Source organism: Lepus europaeus, chromosome 6, assembly GCF_033115175.1.
Source record: "Lepus europaeus isolate LE1 chromosome 6, mLepTim1.pri, whole genome shotgun sequence".
NCBI classification, from domain to species: Eukaryota; Metazoa; Chordata; class Mammalia; order Lagomorpha; family Leporidae; genus Lepus; species Lepus europaeus.
Window position 1 is genome coordinate 79,992,652 of NC_084832.1, and position 665 is coordinate 79,993,316.

Consider the following 665-nt stretch of genomic DNA (forward strand, 5'->3'; position numbering starts at 1 on the left):
AGAAGCATTCACAGTGATTTTTTTTTCCCCAAAATTGAAGGGCTTTAAATTTTGATTTGGGGAAATTGGGGTCCATTTGGCCAGCTCTGAAGGCAGTTTAAATGTGGTGAGCAGGAAAGAGGCCGATAACGGCTCGCCCTGGGAGGCCCACCCGGTGTTGGCCCGGGTTTTTCAAGCCCTCGGCGGTTCTCCACGCATCTCGGGAGCGCGGCCGCAGTCCGCTTCCACTTCGCGGTGTGCGATTTGAAATAAGGCAGGCTTAGGGAAGTGGGGTGTTGAGGAAAGGAAATTAAGGCGCTGCATTTTCACAATGTCCGTGCTTGCCTTCGACCCACTCGGTAACCTCTGAGCACTTTTAAACGGAGCCACTTTTCCGCTCCTGCTCTCTCCCAGGAACTACCCCAAGCCTACGCAGTGACAGACGCCAATGATCTGCCAGGGCCCGGCGGCCGGACCAGCCAGTGATCCGGACCTCCCGAAACGACGACTTTCCTGAAACAGCCACCTAGGGCTTTAGGAAAACCCGGGCACCGTTGCAGAAAAGCTGCAAAATCGAGCGTGAGCCACAAGCAACTGAGCAGGAGAAATTACCGCAACCCGAGCAAGCCGCGCGCTAGCGCACACGCACACCTTTGCTGGATTTTAATATGTTTTCTCCTACTGGA